A 20399-nucleotide genomic window follows, 5' to 3' on the forward strand; every position below is an offset into this window, starting at 1 on the left:
AACATAGACCAAAAAAAAAAAAAAGAAAAAAAAGGCTGATTTGCATGCAGCAGAGATATATGTCCTGGAGAGTGTAGTGGGTGCTCAGGCAGGGTCCCCCGAAGGCGTGGTCTGCATGATCGTGGGTCCTCAGCTTTCCTGGAGAGTGTAGTGCGTGCTCAGGCAGGGTCCCCTGAAGGCGTGGTCTGCATGATCGTGGGTCCTCAGCTTCACGAGATCACAAGTGAAAAAAGCCAACGAATGAGGCACTGTGCTGTGTAATTTGGTAACTGATTTCATTTCATCTCTTACGATAACTCTGTAAGGGAGGCATCACCTCGGTGTGGACAGATTAAGAACCTGAGATTCCTGTAGCTTGCCTGGTGCCCAGTTATGCAGTTAGGGAAGTATGACATTTGGGATAGACACGTGGGCATATCTGACACTAAAGTCACTGTTTTTTTTCTCTTTTTTTAAGCTGTATGTTTATGATTTAAAGCTGTCTGGGGTAGAATCGGCTCTACGGGAATGATGTCTTTTGTCTATCAAGAAGGAAAATATAAAAAAAAAGAAGAAGAAGGAGGTTGGAAAACCAAGTAGGCAGCACCACACGGAGGAGCTGTGGATTCCCCTTCAGTGGGAGCTGTGTCTGTAGCAGTTGCTCGGTTTATCTGCACAGAGCAGTCTCTTTTCTGGTGCCCCGGGCAACTAACGCTGGGATTTTATATCAGGCTCCTCAGGCTCCTAACGGCCATCCTATATCTAGAGTTTCTCATTCCATGCACATGCATCAGCCATCCATGCTGACTGGAGTTTCAACCCGTATCAAAACAAGGTACACTTTTTAGTTCTTAATACTTAAAATCCGAAGGCGTTTATTTAACCTCTCTCTCTACTTGCAGAAGTTCACAAATGCCATCCGAGAAGCTTCTGCGCCGGCACCCGAGATCAGCATTACTTCTACGAAATGGGCAGAAACTTAATTTGCAGCAATTTCTTAGCAATTTCAAGGACGTTTTTCTGATTTAAACAGGAAGAATAATTGGGTTGAAGAGAATTATAGTCTACTACATCTTGACAATGTTTGACAAGCATTTTTCCCATCTAGTACAGAACCCTAGTTTTTGAAGTATAGAAATAGAGTTTTTGAAAAGCACCGTGATGTTCAACATAGACAAAACTAACAGGAAACTTCGTTGAAAGATTTTGTGTCATTTCATGGTGCATCTCAACCCCCAAAGGCAAAAAGAAAAAGGTATGGCCATTAAAATTATGCCCATGGGTGCCCTCTAACCCCAAGCAGTGGGAATAGAAAGGCAGACTATTGGTCGAAGTGGTTTGAAGAAACGACAAAGATGCATCTTGAAATGAACAGGCATCTCCTATGTTTTGCCTTTTTCTACTAAAGTCTAACCTCCTTTGCTTAAAACAACCTGCGCTGCGCTGCCGTGTTCTCACTTCCTGAAATAGCACTAGCAATGAGTGATAATATAACAACAGAGGGCACAGTGTGAACAGCCAACGAGAGAATCATTTAAACAAATGGGTTTGTAAAACATGATTGTTTTAAGCCGGGCCGTGTCAAGACTGCAGTTTGAATTAAACATAAGGTGACTTCTTTCACTGAATCAATAAGTGCAAATAGCATGGCTTGCAATGATGTTTCATTTCACAGACAAAAATGGTTCTTAACAGCTTTCCAAAGGCTGTGCTTCAGCCACCTGCTGTTAAAGTTGTTTCTTCTTCTTCCTTTTTTTTTTTTTTTTTGCAAAATTTGTTCTTTTGCAACACTAAAACAGTCAGACTTACAGCCAGCTCACTAGAGGCTAGCGCCCAGGGATGTCTGAAAGGCATTGTTGTTAATGAACACCATAACTTCCTGTTCCCTTCCTACTCGCAAATCAGAACAATAAGAGCACAGGAGTTTTCCTGAAGCTATTTGCCTAAACCTCTCAGTAGTTATCAGCTGATTTGCAATCAGAGGCAATTTCTATTACTTTCCCAAAGAGTCTTCTAGGGGTCCATGTGAGTTTTGGACTTCTAAGAAGTTAGTTTATTGGCAACTAATAATTCCACTGTAATCCTGGTTAGTGAGGATTTGAGGAACTAGATGGCATTTACTCTTCACTGTGGCTTTGTGAGACAATAAGCAGTTAGAGGACCCTGCTAAGCTGTGCCCAGACTCCTGACCCGGGGAAACTGTGAAATAATACATAAGGGTTGTTCTAAGTCACTAAGATTGTGGTCATATGCAGCAATAGAAAACAAACGCAATTTTATACAGGTGCCTAACTATCCTTACATTGTCCATCTCCACCCTCATCTCCTCTCCTCTCCACAAAGACAGGCACGTAATAGAACTCAATGTAAATGCCTACATGGTAGTTTGAAAAGAAGTTATTTTAATAAGTCTGGAAACTTTGGAAGGTATTGGCCACCAGACATAAATTTTAAAAATAAATACTACATGAGCTTTAAGAGGTCCTGCTATATTCAGAGAAAACAGTAAAAGAATTTTTAGCTCTTCTTCCTTTCATGGCAGTGCACTGACATTGGGAAAAAAGAAGAAGTAAATGTATCTCTTAATTTGATTAACAGGTGAAGGCAGAATTTTGGGGGGGCTCCTATTTCCTCACACAGCAGTCAGTGGCCACACCAGACTTGGGAGTAAGAGGACTGCCCTGTGATAGAACTTACCCCTCATGCCGCAGCGATAGTTCCTGACATGCAAGACAACAAGACCAGAAAGGAAGAAGACCCACCGTGTAACCTAATTTCAGGTTGGATCAAAATGGAAAGTTAGCCCTCGGTAATGAACCATCACAAAAACAGGGAAGAAACTATAAATTCTTTCAAGTCTGATAGTTTACCCATATTCCAGTTTAAGATTTGAAAAAAAAATTACAGAAGCATCTAGATGATTTTTGAAGGGACCCAAGGATCCACACCCACTAATTTGGGATGAATACCACATCTTATTCACCTTTCAAGAATAAATGACAGGCGGGGTCAGAGGGCGAGCTAGCTAGCTAGATGGCTACATTCTTACCGTGGCGTATGCAACCCTACTCAGCCTCTCCATTATTCTCTGTTCTCCTCTACGACTCTCCCCTTGGCCCTTCTTGCTCCAGAGGCACTAGACTCTTTGTTATCACTGGAATATGTTAGACACAGTTCCCTCCTGGGCCTTTTCCTACGCAGTTCTCTCTGTCTGGATTGCTATTCCTATTTTTCAGTGCCTTCAAGTTTTTCTCTAATTTGCTTTCTTGGTGAGGCCGATCCCCAGGCCAAGCACTCCCCAGCTCTCTCACCTCTTTTACTCTTTTCCAAAGTACTAACTACCATCTCACATGTTATACACTTATTTTATTACTATCTTTCTCTAGCCACTGAATATGAGCTCCCAGAATACAGAAATGTCTGTCTTTTTTGTTCACTGGCGTCCCCAGTGCCAGTACAAAGCATTCAATAAATATTTGTTGAATGAAATAATGTCTTGGGATTATTGGAAAAAAAAAACAAAAAATAACATAGTCCATAACCAGAAACAGCAGAAAAAAATAAAACCATGTTACAGATGAAATGTTTGACAATACTGGTTAAGACTATACATTATTAAGAACTAACATTACACAAATAGTAGAGACCACGAACAGATGAATACTCCAACATAAAACCCGAATATGTATCACTTGTGTTCCCGAGGCAAAAACAAATGAGAAAAAAAGGCAATAATAAAATGTAATAGAAGAAAATGTTCCTATATGGGAACCTAACTAAAGAAACCGGAACATAATTCAAAAGTTAAAAATCAATTTATCCACAAAAGGAGAAACTTTGATCTCATTTCAGACCACTTCACACAATATAAAATCCAATAATAGTCCCAATTCTTTAAATTTTAATGAGAAAAAATTACTGCCACAAATTACATGCTGAGCTAATACGTTGTTCATGTGATAATTTTCCTTTAGGTACGTAAAGGAAAATTATCAAATAGGAAACTCCTCATTAATATTTACCAACTATTCATTAACAATTTACTCAAAAATGTATAACATTAATAATATTCATTCCATAAAAAATTCAAAGGAATGGAATGTTGTAATATAGAAGAATTGGGAGAAAGCATTAAAACCATTTAGATATAGAGTTCAGTACAGTCTAAGGAAATGTAGTTAGTGTGGTTATCAAATACAGCTCGTGTTATAAATACTTCTTTAAAGAAAATAACATAAAAAATATACTTTAATAATAATTATGCAATAATTTAAAATTATATCAATAAAACAGGAAGGCAATAAGCAGTTAAACTAATGTTATCTTTAAAAGATAATAACATTAATACTAATGTTATTAACATTAATGCTAATGTTATTATCTAAAAGCATATAATCCATATATGTGTTTAACTGTGGGAATTAAATATGGCACTTTATTTGTTGCAGTAATGTTTAATAAACAAAGATAATAAAGAATTAAAAATATGATGAACTGTTCCAAATAATTACATTGCATTAAGGGAAAGAAAACTCAGTTTATATAGTGTGATACGTAAATCTTAGAAATCAACTGTGGATACATATTAAAGTGAAAAAATAAAATAAGACGACAGGATAAGATTAAACATATTAATTGTAACAGTAATCCTGAATAGCTGAACAGACTATAATATTTCATAAAATGGAAAAATTACACGATTAAGATAAAAAAGCAATTAATCAAATCCAAGTACGTGGACTAAAAAGAGGTAAGTCAAAAAAGAAAGATGCAGAAAGCCTGAAAATAAAAAAAACTACCATAGATATTAGATAAAAATCAAAACAAACTCAGCGGTGCTACATTACTTTCACCAAAAAAACATCTAGCTCCAGATTGTTTTACTAATATATTCTGCCATACATTTAAGCTATAATCCAATTCTATACAAACTCTTTCAGAAAATTTGAGAGGGAATACTTACCCATTCATTATGAGGCCAAAATTACCCTGATACTGACAAAACCATTGCAAGAAAACTACAGACAAATATCCTTCTCATGAAAACAGACATAAAATTTCCATAAAACATCAGCAAATCGAATCCAGCAATATAAAATATTGGTATATAAATGAAAACTTTAAAGAATGCAAAAAAAAATGTAAAAATAGAATTAAAATTTGTTAAATTGACTAGTTGGTTTTCATAAATATACCCAAAAGCTTATTATTTGAGAGATAAGTAATAAAAGAAAACAAATCGGATGAAAATAGAAAAACCATAACTTGAAAATTAATGTTATCAATGAAGAGATCAACATAAATTTGCAGAAATAATTTGTTTCTATATTCATATATGAGAATATATCGATAAAATTCATGATATACAATCAAAATTAAATCAACAGCAATTAGAAAAACGAATAGGAAAATAACAGTGCTAGGTATTGAAGAAATAAATGATCAAAAATCTCTCTAAAATAGTGTTGATATCAATTTTTAAAGAAATATTTGCTAATCTATCATATAATCTCAATATAACTATTCTAGAACAGAGAAATACTGGAAGTTTCAAATCATGCTTAAAATCGAACATAACCAGTAGATCAGAAATTTGTAATTCCGAAAAATAAAAAACTGTAGACCATTCTAATATAAGTAAAGTACTAACAGAGTTTACCAAGAATATTACTATATGGACCTATGACCAAAAAGGTATGCCTATAGCAATGCAAGGATGGTTTGACATAATAAATGTAAAACTAGAATTAATTACATCATTAGGTAAAGTAGAAAAAACTTTCTTCTAAGGAACATGGGAAATAATCTTGAAGAAGAAAAAAGACTATGAATCCCAGGAAAATTCCCAATACTATCACAGTTCCTTTGAAGAGCAAATGAGTAAGTTTAGCCAAAAAAAATAAAATTGTATAGAGCTCGTTTAAAGTAGGGTTTATAACATCAGTAATTAAAATATATTTTTTATTATTTAATTATCATAGAGCACTGATAATTAAAATAGTGATGTATTTATTTTTGAAAAACTATACCAAGAAAACAAATTTCATAAAAAGATTTTATAATTGGGAAACAGACTATAGGTTTATTATTTAATAAATAAATACACGAATACACAAATACATGAATAAAATAACTTCTTGAGTTCTGCTTAATGATTGGAAAAAGCAAAGTAATAATTCCTGCACATTAAATGTTAAAAGTAAAATAGGAAACCATAAAAGAAAGATGAGAATATAAATATAGCCTTTGAAACAAATTTAAAGGCAGAAACATAATTTATAACAGAAAATGAGTTTAAATTTTAGAACCTTTTATTTACTCAAATGTATTAAATATCTAAAGAAATAAACAGATGATAATTTGATACAAATATTTACATACTACGAGAAATATGACAAAATGGAACTCATTCAAATAAAGAGAAACAAGATGTGAATCCCAAGAGTGGGAAAACACGTCACAAATCTCTTGCAAAGAAATTCCCGAAAGACGAAATATAAACTGTAAATTAATATTTGAAGAACATTTACATTCAGTAACATTCAAAGTGATGTGAGATCAGGCAATTTCTTGCATACTTGGAGGAGCGATAACTCTCCACACTTACCATCCTCTCGCAAACTGCAGATTTTACTATTTGCTTGTGACTAAATAGCATGGATATTTGCACATGGCTTTTTGAAAATCTAAAAGTTATATATACCACTCCTTTATTAATGCATGTTTCCCTCTCAAAAACAAAGGTATTGGGAATAATAACTATTGAAAAGGTTGAAACACAGAACAATGTAACAGAATTTTATAATAGAATCTGATGCTGTATATATATTCCTGATAATTTTGTGAGATTTACTTAATACCTATCTTGAGGTATGCACTTTGAAATGTGCTTTAAAATGTGTTCTTTTAGATTTTTCTTGCAATTATCATATAGATAAAGAAATTTTAACTTACTTTAACTTAATCAGGGTCACATGATCATAAATTGACATGATCACACATGATGAATTTAGAAATATTTCTGTTATTTTATGAAATGCTCCACTAAATACCCATTAAACATACCCCAAACCAATTAATTTTACATGCCATAAATGTGTTTATGTGTGAATTTGATTTCATATGTCAATTAAAAAAGTCAAAGCAGCATATGTCTCCAATGAACAAAGGAAAATAGGAAAATCGCCTTAATAAAACCACTGCTTTTTGTCTGCAAATGCACCAGAAGCTGGTTCTACTTATTACAGACTAATGCTCATCACTTTTCTGAACCCCTCACATTCTTATGCTTTATCTGAGACCATCAGCCAACATGGCCAGGTTTTCTGTCCCAAGTCATTAAGAAACAGCTGCTTCGGTATTAGCATCAAGAAGAAATAGACTGATTCAAGAACACAGCACTCAAAGATTGTTTTCAAATAGTGTTCTTGCCAGCTGGAAAGATTTTCCATGTCCACCAATCTAAAGTAGTCCAACAGGAATTCTGTCTCACACTTTGTGTGACTTTATTCATAACGCTGTTTACTACTGAACATTTTCTTATTTATTATCTATTGGACTAAAAATGTCAGCTTTAAAAAAGAAGCTTATTAATGTCCTGTTTAATAACTGGGGCTTGATGATTTATTCAATAAGTGAATTCCAGTTATGGCATGGAAATATTATCTACTTATATCTACTACTGGTAGATCACAACATTTGAAAATTTAGCCACTATGACACTGCTTACAAATTGGAATTTAATAGATTGTTAGGCTGAATGCAGCTCAGATTGCTGGCTAAGTTGTTTCACTTACTTTCCATTTAATTTCATGGAACATAATTCAGCTATCTATCAATATACATAATATGGCACTGGCTACACTTGCAGAACACAAAATCCAAACTTGGTTCTGTCAATAAAAAGCTACTTTAAAAAAAAAACAACAACAAATCTTCACTTCCTACAATTTCTAGTTTCTTATCAAAAAATTTCAATAAAAACATTCCAGTGAAATACAATCACCTTACTTAACTTACAATGCTCCACAAAACAACCAATATTCCATGACAAAATAACTGGAAAACCCATATAATAAAGCTTCCTATTAAAGATACTCGATGTGTATTTAACATAGTGAAGGTCTTGAGAAGCCCAGAATAAAGTAATTTTTACTTTTTGTTAACCTCTAAATATCAAAAATTATTTGAACATTAAACCTCTTAGTTTTGTTTAGAAAGCCTCTTAAAACTTTATAGAGTTGGTCAATACCCGTTGGTAGTCTTAGACTACACATTCTTCTGAATCTTTTGCAAATTTTTACATACAATATGATAAAAATATACCACAGACAGGTCAGAAGCATTTAAAAATTTTGACAATTTAATCGATTGATTTATATTAATAGAACTAAATATAGAACTAAATAGCATATTTAGTAAAGAAGATATTTGTCTTTGTACAAATGTCATTGAAATACTTTCTAAATATTAAAATATAATATTCCATAAGGAAAAATTTCAATAAATTTCATAAGGGCAAGTAAAACAGCCAAAATTAATGATTAGTATGAAGAAAGACTATGAATTAGTGACAAAAATTTAGAAGAAGAAAACTCTTTTACCTGAAAATTTGGTGGAAATCCTCTTTAAAAACTCTTGAATCAAAAAAGAAACCAAAATAAAAATTACATGGTATTGAAAATGGCTAAAATTTTGCACGCAAGAAAATATGTAAAAAAAAAAGGCAATTAAATATTCCATATAAAAATTTTTGAAAAAGAATAAGAAAAACAAACCAAAAGAAAGTGAGTAGCAGGAGAGAAGTAATTAATATATAGGCAAAAATTAATAAATAAAAAAGAATAATTTTAATGAATATATTCCGAATATTTTTCTTTGGAAAAATCAATAAATAGATAAGCTTAATTTAAAAATCCAGAAAAAAGCACAAAATTAAAATTGAAAATGAGACTAGATAAAAAAGGAATAGAATAAAGAGGAATTTAAGATTATCATTGGCAACTGCCTCAACTCTGAAAATATATTTTAAAACCTGGGTAAAGTACATGATTGCCTAGGAAATATAAGATATTAGAAAAAGGGCAAGAGTGATCAGATTAAAACAATAGATGTCTTTTGCTAAAAATTCTAGGTTTATAGGCATATTATAGATTTCCTGATATAAAATGGGTGATTTTCAGTTTTAAAAATTTAGAAAACTGAGAAAATAAACTCTGAGTTCAATAATGCTTGTTCAGTTGGTAAACTAGTACAGGACACAGTCACATCAAAATGCATCTTAAAGCCATGATTTAACCCATCTTAGCTAATCGTGCTGAGCGTACAAAAGGAAGTGACATAGGACAGAAATAACTTGAAAGTAATAATACGGGGGAATTAGTAGTACCTTAATTAAAAGAAGGAACGCCAGTTAAAAGACTCTCATTTTCAATCTCCTGACTTCGCCAGGCTGCCCCTCTGTCTCCCAGGCTCCACGGCTGGCGTCTACTTTAGCACCTATCACTCTGCACTATAATTATGCATCTATATACATCTTAGTCACCATCCCTTGAAGTCGGTGATTATTTTATTCTGTATTTCAGGGACCCGGCACAAAGTCTGGCTCATGGTAAGGATTCAAAGACTATTGAATTCATTCATTCACTCATTTATTCATTCATTCAAGAAACACTTTTTGAGTTTTGACTGGTTTACAAAAGAACTATTAGCATGATCCTCATGCCATACTTTTCTGTGCTGCTCTCCTGCATTCAAAGCCTTGTGTTCAGCCAGTGCTTTGTTGCAATCCTTCTTGTGCCAAATGAGAAAACCTTGGAGAAGCATGGTCACTTATCGATCATTGGGGGAAGGATGTCCACCAACATGCCAAAACAATTAGAAGAATATCACATCTAGAGTGATGTGTTGGCCACGTTAAAGAAAGGGCTTAGTGCCAGAGTTGAACACAAGACAAATGCTACAGGGAGGAGCCTGGTGTAGCCAGCCCACTGACAAAATCTCTTCCAGGAAATGGCCAAGGCATCTGGAGGTAATGACGGCATGGCCTCAGAAGGAATCTCCTCAAGATTGAAGATGCTCATTTGCTCAGCATAGGGTTTATCTTTTTATGTAATAACTAATATCTCTTCTAAAAGTTAAACCCTTATTGGTACGGCTCACTCAGTCCATCAGGAAGAAGGACTGTCCTAAGAGTCTAACTGGCTTTCTCAGGAGAGGAGTCTCTGAGCGGGGTGACCAGTACAAGGATCCCGTAACTCCCTCAGCCCTTCAGATTCCATTTCTACAGCCCAGAGACTGGGGACAACCTGAGGAAACGCATTACCTAGATGGTGCACAGACTGAATACGTTGCTCCAAGTCTGCAACCTAGATTATGAAGAACATCACCGATGCATCAAACGTCCTCATCCAATGGGTCCAATGTCCTTCCTAACTGGGGATCCTCTAACCATAAGAGTGCTCCATGTGATTCGTTAGGAAAAGACAAGACGCTACAGGAAACGTTCTTTCCAGAGTTCTGCTTTCAAGCCGGAGCTGCCCCCAGTGATCGTCATTATTCTGAGCGAAGGAGCACAGGGGCGCCATCAGTCTTCAGAGCGACGAGCTGTCTGGGTCCTGGGAGGTGGACGCCCCTTCTGAACACCGCGGCACCGCCACAGAGATCTGGTCGTGAGGCCACTCTGTTCCTTTCACCTTCCTTCGTTTTCATTTCCTGCTGTCCTTGAGTTTATCAGAAAGTCTCTCACGCGAACGTTTAACTACATAGTGCTTTTATTACTTCATTCAAAACACCCTGAAATAATACTTGAGGTACAAAATTAATTTTTTAAAAGTAAAAGAAATAATGCAAATAGAGAAATAAATTACAGCTAAACAGCCACAGTTCTAACATGAAAAAAGTACTCACTAGATGTTTGCTGAATGAATGAATATTAATTTGTTGTGAAATGAGCTGAGCCTTTCACACAGCCTTTAAAAAGTAAACAAAAATAAGTTTCTCTAAATTGCTTGATATTTAAATGGTATATCTGTTTGTTTGCATGATAAAAAAGAAGATAATGAGTGTGACATTTGTTATCCTCAAATACGCTCAGAGGCCACTTTATTTCATTTTGGAAATTAACCCCAAGGTAGCTGCCACCACTTTATTTCATTTTGGAAATTAACCCCAAGGTAGCTGCCACCAGAAGGCACCATCTACTTGATAATCTTGACTTAATATTCCTGATGGACTATTAGGCTAGGTTGCCTCTAAGGAGATTCTAATCATGGCATAAAAATCGAACTTCCCAAGCCTTTGTCCATAGGAGGTTAGCTGAGAGAGATGTAAAAACAGACCATCCAGTCATGGGGTTTGATTTTTTTCCCTAGAAAATAAACCCTCCACCAAAATGTCAAAATAAAAGTCTCTAAAACTTTGATATCTACATGTACACCTTACGTTAAGAAAATACCATCTGAGAGGCAAAATGATAAGAAAAATGAACGTCGAAGTCAAGAGAGTCGTCATGTTGAACGTGCACAAGAGCTGTCTAGAGTGTGTTAGGGATCAAGACCACACCGGCTCCGAGTGCTCCAGCTCCTTCCTCCTGTCTAAATGCTCAATCATAACATCCTATAAACCTCTATTTGGCACATACCTTTAGAGTGAAAGTCAATTACTTTTTAAGTTACGTTAACTTTTTTTATACTGCTACGGAAACCAGTGTCGGTGGGGTGGGGGCTTATTCGTGCTCTTACATCTAAAGTGTCTGACTTTTCCTTAGCCCGCTAAAGAAATACAGACAATATACATTTAACAAATACATGTTGACAAAAGAGAGGAAAGAAAGAGAAGAGAGAGAAATAGAAAAAAGAAAAGCAAACTTTCTCTCTGAAATCGAAGCATCTCGTCGTCACCTAAATCGTAAGGGCGCACCAAATTATCATCCGTCTCTGGAGACGAACAACCTTCACAGTTTGTTTTCATTGGCACGGAAAAGCTCCTGCATTCTTCACCCTAGAATTTCTCTTCTCTCTTTAAATTAAGGGGTGATGTTTTCTTTCCAAGACTGGTTCTCCCCCGCGCTCTTAAGTACTGTAGTTCTTCAGTATAATTGACTACGTGACAACCCGAGATAGAAGTAATGTTAGGTCAGCAACCTAACTCGCATATCAAGTGAGATGGTATTATGGGACAAATCACATTTTAATCAGTCAGAGCTTAGATAAATGCAGGACTGTTGATAGCATTTATGATTTGTCTAATAGCCTGTGGTGCGACAGAGCAATAGCACTTTGAAATATAGTCAGTGGATGTTAATTAACAGTAAATCATAATGGAACTCCTGTGGTATTACATGATGTCCATGTGAATTCTCAAATAATTTATAAGCCTTGATGTGATCCCACAGCATGTGACAAGAAGTATGATTATTTGTAGCTCTGCTTGGTCTGCAGCATAAAATTGACTTTGGAGGCAATGGGACGTGTTGCTAATACACACCCCTTCGGGGACTGTTCCTCCTACACAGGTGTTTCTGCTCCCCCAGAATCAAGATATAGTGTCAAGCGCTTAACTGAAACGCAACGGTACAGTGACTAAACACGATCTCTCAGGTAATACATAAATACATTTTTCCCCCCCAGGAAATAGTATGTGGAAAGTAGTTTCTTAATTACTAGTTCATAGCTGCCTGGTCTCAGATGCCATGCTTTCGAGTCCCTAATGCTCTAATCTTAGACTAATTGCATCCTTGACATCTAATTGTTCTGTTCCAACCCTGACAGCCACACTGTTTTTTTTTTTTTTTCCAACTGCTTCCTAAAGCGAGGGGGTTAAGAGGAAAAGGGAAAGAAGAGACCGATAATAGCAGACTAAAACATGTGAGGATACTTAGCCCCATTTCCCAAATTTCTCTGAGCCTTTAAATCCAAGAGTAGAAGGAGCATGGCACAGGTTAATGATACCTTTCCTCTACATTATTAAAGCACTCCCACCAGTTATGGTAGGTGACTGACAAATGAGTCAAAAAAATGCTACAAAATGCTAATGGAATTCAACTGGCCTTTTTTTTTTTTTCTCTTCTAATTTGTACCCACAAATTAGCTCGTGTTAATCTACTTGTAAATACCAGTTGCAAAAATATGAGAAGCAAATGAACAGTCTTCAGGCAAATAATACATACTTTTTCCAGAACCATCTTTCCATTTTCCTGCCCACTTATCCATACATTGAAATTGGCACTAGAGAGTGAGTTGCAGAGAATTTCAGCTGGAGTGAAGGACTTCATTTGCCTCTTTCTATACAAAACCAACAGACCCTCAGCCTGTGGGGAAAAATATACAAATTTCTTCCTTTTGAAAATATCACAGAAGCAGCTGCTCCTCAGCTATTTTGAGTGGATTTTCTGAGAACAGCTTGTAACTGCAATATCGTATATGGTGGATGTTTGGCAAGAGCCTGGTTCTGGGAGGGAAATAAGTAAAACCTAAAACCAGTGCAAGTTCTAGTAACTAACAAATGAGGGTCAGGGATAGAGAAAAAGCCATGCCCCAAATGGAAAGGAACGGATGGCAAGCCCAATTATCCCAGCGGCAAAACTGTGAGCCTTTTAATTGATCTAAATCAAGCTCAACGCTGCCAATCTGATCACACAATTTTAAGCGAAAAAAAGACAGAGATTAGTGGTAAAACAACAGAAAGAATAAAAAAGAAAATAAAGGAAGAGAAATAAATTCAAGTGTAAATGAAATTCCAAGCTGTGGCAAAGCGACAGATAACAGCCTCCTGGCCTTTGCGCTGGGTTTGGTGACAGCTCAGCAGAGCAGGAGCCCACCAGGAAGTTCCACACCAGCTTGCACACATCTCTGGCTAAAGGGTAGAGAGGTTTTAGGACCTTGCTCTAGGTTACACTTACTAATCCCTGTGTGCAGCAAGGAAACACGGATAACCCGCAAATCCTGAGGTAGGAACCAGAGTGCCATCAGAAGACCTGCGGTAGCTGAAGTCCAGCTGAGAAAACAGAGCCTCTCAGAACCCATGTTCTTTGTAATCGGAGAGGTTCAAAGCAGCAGTTACTTTGAAACCTGGTGTTTTTAGAAAACACACGCATGACAGACAACCTTTTGTATTATTCCCCAAATCCTACATACTTTTATTTAGACACCTACTCTCTAGACCATAGGTACTTATCATTTCAACATCTCAAATCTAGCTTTGTCCCAGATCCTCCCATAAAGAGGTCTTTGTGTTCCTAATAGCATTACCTCTTTTTGTCTCAAAAATTTAGAAATAAACAACTCTTCTGACTGACTCATACAGGAACTCTATTTTCGATCTTTGTTTCTGATTAACTCCTTACCCCTGCCCTTAACTGCAGCTTTGAACACATGTAGACATTTAATTTTTTAAAAACTCACAGTCTGATGAGTCATATAAGGCAAATAGAAAATACTAGTTTTCTGAAAATTTTGAAACATAAAATAGACCCCCAAATTAGGCATTTACTAACACTAGACGAATTGTTCTTAGTGACCCTGTCATGACCTCTTGTGCTTGGGCAGTCCGAAAGGGTGTTTTGGTTATCACAGTGATCAGAGTCACTCCTGGACTTAATATTCAAAGGTCAGGGATACCAGATGTCCCGAAGTGCACTTTCTGTCCAACACAGCTAAAGAATTGCCATGAGTTCTGTAAGATTTTCAGATATCTCACAAGGCATTCTTAGAGATGAAATACAGCTTTATAACTTCCTAAATCTATAGCATAACTGTGTTTTAAGTATACACATAAGATATTTTTTACGTGTGCTTGATATACATTAACTATTCTAGGAATGCAGCTACTGTGTAAACGAGAAAAGACTGCAGTTTCTTTGGACTTTTACCAGGAGTGGATTATCATTTTGTAAAACCACAACATCGGAGAAACGTCATTCATGAAATCTGAACTGCAATACTCTGCATCCATATCCGACTGCATCTGCAGCAATGGTGCCATGGTGACTCGACACATAGGTGCAAACACTCACTGGCCAAGCATCTGCATCTGGGAAATGCAAATTTCCTTTCCCTAAAAGGAACCTCACTAGACCAATTACAGATGTATCCTTAATGGCTATTTACTTCATTTGAGTGAGACCATTCTTATTATCACCTAATTGCCATGAGGCAGAGGGTCTATTTCTTGACCTTTGTAAGTGAAGCATCTTCGTGCAGCTTTGATGAGAACCCTTAACTCTCTTGACTTGGCTCGATGTCTACTGTGTTCTTGGCCACTCCGACTACTGTAGTCATGTTCTGCCACTTATCTCTTGTGTCTTCTTCTCCCCTCTCAAGATCTGACTGACGATTTTTCCGGGATGTAATCATTTCACTCTCTGTCCACTCGTGAAGCTTGGGACTTTCCCCCTCCTCCTAGGGCGTCTTCTTCTCCGTTGATTTGGACACAACTTCATTTTATTGCGCTTCTTTCTGTTGTGCTTTCAGGTACTGTACTTTTCTCAGACTGAAGGTTCATGGCAGCCCTGCATGGGGCAAGTCTATTGGCATCATTTTTCTAACGGGCTCAGATAATGGTTAGCCTTTTTTAGCAAGAAGGGTTTTTAATTAAGGTATGTACATTTTTAGACAAGCTATTGCAAACTTAATAGACTATAGGATGGTGTAAACATAACTTTTACATGTATTAAGAAACTGAAGAACTCATGTGACTCTCTTTATTGTGATACTGACTTTATTATGATACTGGCTTTATTATTATCTCCAAGATATGCCTGTGTATAATTCTTGCTGTTAGATGATAAAATTATCCAAATCAGAATTAAATGTTCTCCTTTTTCTTCAATAGGGTGGACATATTAACACAAAGACTCAAAGGTCTTGGCCTTTTAGCAAATAGGTTCCTAAAGTAGAAATGCATATATTAGCCATCACGGCCATTAAAATCAGTCATTTGCCTTCCCTTTTCTGAATCAACTGATTCTAAGTAACTCATTATATTGGACTCTCTATATAGAATTTCCTACAGAGACGAAACTGAATTGATCAATTGGCACAAGTTTTTTATACTCTTTGCACTTACATTAACCATTACAAATCAATAAATTGACATTCTTATTTCTATGTAAATTTTTTGTTGAGTTTAGTTGCCCTATTCCATTGCCAGGGTCCAAATAATTTTGCCTATGCTAGCAAAATAATTTGTGGATAAGCAAAATTGAGAACCAGACCACAGATCAAATATTCACTTTCAAAATTATGTAAACAACTAATTTCTAAAGGAAGAACATCCAACTACACAGAGACAATATGCTGTAACAGAGGAAACTTAAAGTGCTGACTTTTAGAGTAAGAAATACCTGGAATTTAATCTGTACTTGGCCATTTCTTTCTGTGTGACACCGAAGAACTAAGTGTTGTTGAGATAGTCCCCAAGACTTATTTTAAATGCTTAAGACACACACACACCCACACACACATTAACTTGGTATCTGCTACTTTAAATTACTAGATGGCACACGTATCCTGCTCTTTGCACTCATAAGAATGGGCTTCGTTATAAAGGGAATGGCCTTGATTCTGAGAACTAAGGGAATGTGTAAGTAAAGGACATATAACAAGTTCTTATTCTTTGGATGTTAGTTCACCAGTTCCCATGCTGTCCTGGGATGCCAATCACTATTATGATGAAGAAAAGCAATCCTAGACATTGTCTTATGTTTAAAGTACAGCTAACAGCTGACTTCATTGCCACTCCCTCCTTCTTGCTTTCTAGTAATGAAAATAGTAGTTGGTATGACATGCTAGAATGTAGCCATGAATATGGTGTCCATGAGACATTTTTGAGTAGCAGCCCCTAGACTCCGTCAGCTCAGCAGAAACTATAAAAGTGAAATGAAAACACCTTCCATACCTACAGGGGTCACTGGAGCTAGAGCCTACCTAGCTAGTGCTTCATATCTGAGCCAACTGCCAGCATACCAGATTCTATCATTTTAAGGCAGGCACTACAGGAGGCCTGAGGCTGGACCATGGATGGCCATGACAAGAAGAGAATGCCAGGTGACACTCAGAGCCTACCAAGCCACCACAAGCCAGGATAAATCTCTGCTTGAAACATGTTATAGTTTTAGTTATAAATAATCAAGCTTTCTCCTTGTTTAAGCAATAGAAGATTGGAATTGCTGTGTTTGCTTTTGGCAAACCCATAGATCTTGGTGTGGAAGGAATTGATTAAACACTGTCAATACTTTCGGGGCTGCAATTCTTACAGGAATCCCTCTAAGACTCATCATCTAAAACAGGTATAATACTGTCTACCTAATTGTGAAAAGTCAGACATAAAATATGTAAAGGAATTTGTATATAACGGGAACTTCAGACAAGACAGTTTTTAAACTCATTATTATAAATTAGAACCGGCCAGGACTTTCTACCCTAGTAGGGGGAAAAACTATAACTCATCCCAACAGCCACATGCTGATGAATAAGCACTCATTATTTTTGTCACATTTTCACTGTGGGAACTTTCCAAAGACTATTCGCATAAGGCATCTTGTAAATCATAATAATTTTCTACATTCAGAAATGCAAGTATCCTGTCTTATCTGCCAGATTTTCAAAAAACTTCCAAAGAATTAAAGATAAATGAGTCTATATATTCAAACTGGGTTAGCATAATGGAATTGATTATATTGTATGGTAGTATTAATGGCATGCTATTGAATCAGTGTATATGGGGCCATCATTTAACAGATTCGAGAGAGTCAGAGGGAATATATACTTTGAATTACGTGATTTTATCAATCGTGTGGCATAGGAGGCATTCACAAGAATGAATGTTGCATATTTCACTTGTTTCGTGACCTTCAGCATGCAAAGGTGGTGGGGGGGGGCGGGGGGGAACTGGAGTGAGCAAATCCTGAGCATATAATACTGAATCTAGGCAAAGGAATACTTGTTGCTTTCATGCAACTGTTTTGGGATGTGCTGTCATTAAAAATACAGGGGTGAGGGTGGGGGGATCCTATAGTGGGTGATCCCTGAGGAAACAGCACTACATTCTAGCCAGAACTGTAATCAGATGCCCATCAATCTGGGAAAACTTTATGTTGTACTATATTTAAAGATGAAGAAACTTAAAAGAAAAGAAAATGCCCTTGATGAAGGATTTTAGGAAAAGATATCATCTTTGGTAAGAAACGAAATACAAGAGAATTCATCTCACAGTATATACACATAGCTTATTTTTTTTAAAGAATTAAACTAGATTCTTTACCCACCATTTCAACTCCAAAAGGAAATACTAATTTTCAGCAATGTCACAAATCTGACAGGCTGACATGCATAATGAAAGACAGTCAAAACTATGAAGGGATACAATAAATTAATGCTGAGAGAATGGGAAGAAAACCACATATTTTGTTTTCCAGAAGAAAAAGTCCAATGTCAGAATAAGAGCCATCCAAATGGATAAATATTATGAGATAAAATCTAATGAGATGCAGCTATAAGGAATCAAGTAAGAAAATACATTTGAAGATGCATAGTTCTTTGCAATTATAAACGCATCAAATAATTATCAGAAGTCTAAAAGAGAGAAAATTGTTTGAACTGTGCCTTTACATATATTACATGAAATAATTGTAATACATGGTATCATAAAATAAGCTAATTACCTGTTACAATTTTTGTTGGAGCTTTTTTTTTTTTTACAGCAATTTAAGGTTCAAAGCAAAGTCAAAGAAAGATACAGAGATTTCCCATATACCCCCACCTCTAGCCTCCCCCGTATTAACAATTTTTAAAATGTGTGTGTTTGTGTGGGGAGTGGGGGGATTGTAATAATCACTACTGAAAGAAAAGTCACAAGTGTCCACAAAACTTGGAAATAGAGAAATCCACTAATTAATGGGATTGGCCATCTGTATGAAGTAACATGCAAGATTTTCTGAAGACATGTCATAGAGAAATCTATAAAACTACAAAATAATACAGAACAATGACCAAAACATCTTGTGATCACACCTAAGGAACCTGGAAAAAAAATCCCTTCACTTTGTACACCATTTTTCCAACAACAAAGGACCGTTGACATAGAACAAGGATGGATCCATCTGCCTCTGACACGGAATGAGAGAAGAGGCCCAAACTGGGGGACTAAAGCATTTGATGAAAAAACACAGTTCTCAAAACCATTATGCCCTCCAAGTAACTTCTTCCTTTGCCCCCAGGTTTGGCATCTACACTTCTGCCTATAATTGACTTCTTCTATTGACCGGGAGAAAATAAACAGACCACCCACACAAATTTTGAGACTATTTGCAATAATGTTTTTCATAATATGTTAATTATTTGGACTCTGGTTAAAAAAGCAAACCATCTTTTTCATCCAAATTCTAAGTGAACACTGTCTATAGTCATAGTAATGTTAGACTTTTTGTACACATTTGAAAAGAATTTTTTAATTTAAGGATAAGTTCTTTTTTAATATCTGTCATTGATCGAGTATTGTTAGCCTGGCTAGTCTCGGTAAATTGTTTAAAACAAAAACCTAAAGGTGTTCTAAAATAAAGCAAGTCCTTAAAGTGTACATCTTACAGTGACAAAGAAGTCACTGTAAGGAACATGAAGATGAATGTGACATTTTTTGACAACCATACATTTACGACTATGTGAAAAGTGTTAAAAAAATTTTTAGTTTATTAGAAATTCAAGTAGCAACAAAAGTAGCACAAGAAGTACATGATTAAATGACAAGTTAACTGTATAAGTGGCATAAGACATCAAGTGAGATATAAGTTTTCAGACTGAAATTAAAGAGGGTGATAGGAGACAGAAAATTATTTTTTAAAAATACACAACATTATTGTTTCTACGTCCATTGTAGAGATCTGGAAAGAGCATCATTCCCACCCTTATAACAACAATGAAAAACGACAAATTGCGAGTTTCCAACTTTTCTTGAACCCATCAGAAAGCTGAAATTGCAAGGTGATAAACTAGCTCAAAATCGACAGAAAACCAGGCGTGCATGGGGAGAGAGAGATTAGAAGCTCTCTTCGATCTGGGACAGCTGCAGCCCGACACTGTTACCAAGAATTCAGCTATAATTGTTCACAAATTGCCGGATGCTGCCTATGGGCCGATGGGAGTGTGAAGCCTCGGGAGAATGTGGATAGAGAGAAAGTCCGCACCCATGTAAAGGCTCCTCTCACTGGACTTCACTGGACTTCACTGGACGTCAGAGTTCTGAGGAAGTACCCTCACGATGCAGGCCTGGGGCCAGAGAACAGCAGCGGGGCGGAGAGGCATGAAGTCCCCCTCAAATCCTTCTCTCTCATTTCCCCTAAGAGCCAAAGTATGAAACATCAGGGGAAATAAAACTATCATCTTTAGGGCACTGCTGCAAACCCGCCGGTGTGAGAAGGAAGGAGG

This window comes from Pteropus alecto, unplaced genomic scaffold (genome assembly GCF_000325575.1).
Source record: "Pteropus alecto unplaced genomic scaffold, ASM32557v1 scaffold14, whole genome shotgun sequence".
NCBI classification, from domain to species: Eukaryota; Metazoa; Chordata; class Mammalia; order Chiroptera; family Pteropodidae; genus Pteropus; species Pteropus alecto.